The following is a 471-nucleotide window of genomic DNA, read 5'->3' as shown; positions in this document are numbered from 1 at the left end:
CTGCACATATCGGCGAAGAAATTCAAAGATATGTGTGAAGTCGACCAACCCGCACTTGGCCAGCGTGGTTGACTATGGCCTAGTCACCTCTTATTAGGGTAGGCTCCGAGCCCTTCGGTGGGGACGTATAGTGAGCTGGTGATGAAAAGTAAAAATAACTCGAGCTAACCGATATTACGTAACATTTAAATTTGTGAAATTTGCAAAACTTTATTAGGCTATAAACGTAGAAAATATTCTAAACTAGCTGTTCGCGTGCGGCTTCATCCGCATGAAATATAAATTTATTGTTTGCATTTGTCATATTCGCAATTGCAAATGTCAAAATACCAATTACCTTACTATGTCAATCTTGTTTCCTTGATGTTGGCAGCAACGTATGGTCTCTTTCCCTCATTAGGGTTTTTATACAAAATATTTACCCCTAAGTTTAATGGCGTGAAAATATATTGCCTAAAGCGTGACGTAAGT

This window comes from Papilio polytes, unplaced genomic scaffold (genome assembly GCF_000836215.1).
Source record: "Papilio polytes unplaced genomic scaffold, Ppol_1.0 DF823980.1, whole genome shotgun sequence".
NCBI classification, from domain to species: Eukaryota; Metazoa; Arthropoda; class Insecta; order Lepidoptera; family Papilionidae; genus Papilio; species Papilio polytes.
This window is presented reverse-complemented; position numbering follows the sequence as displayed.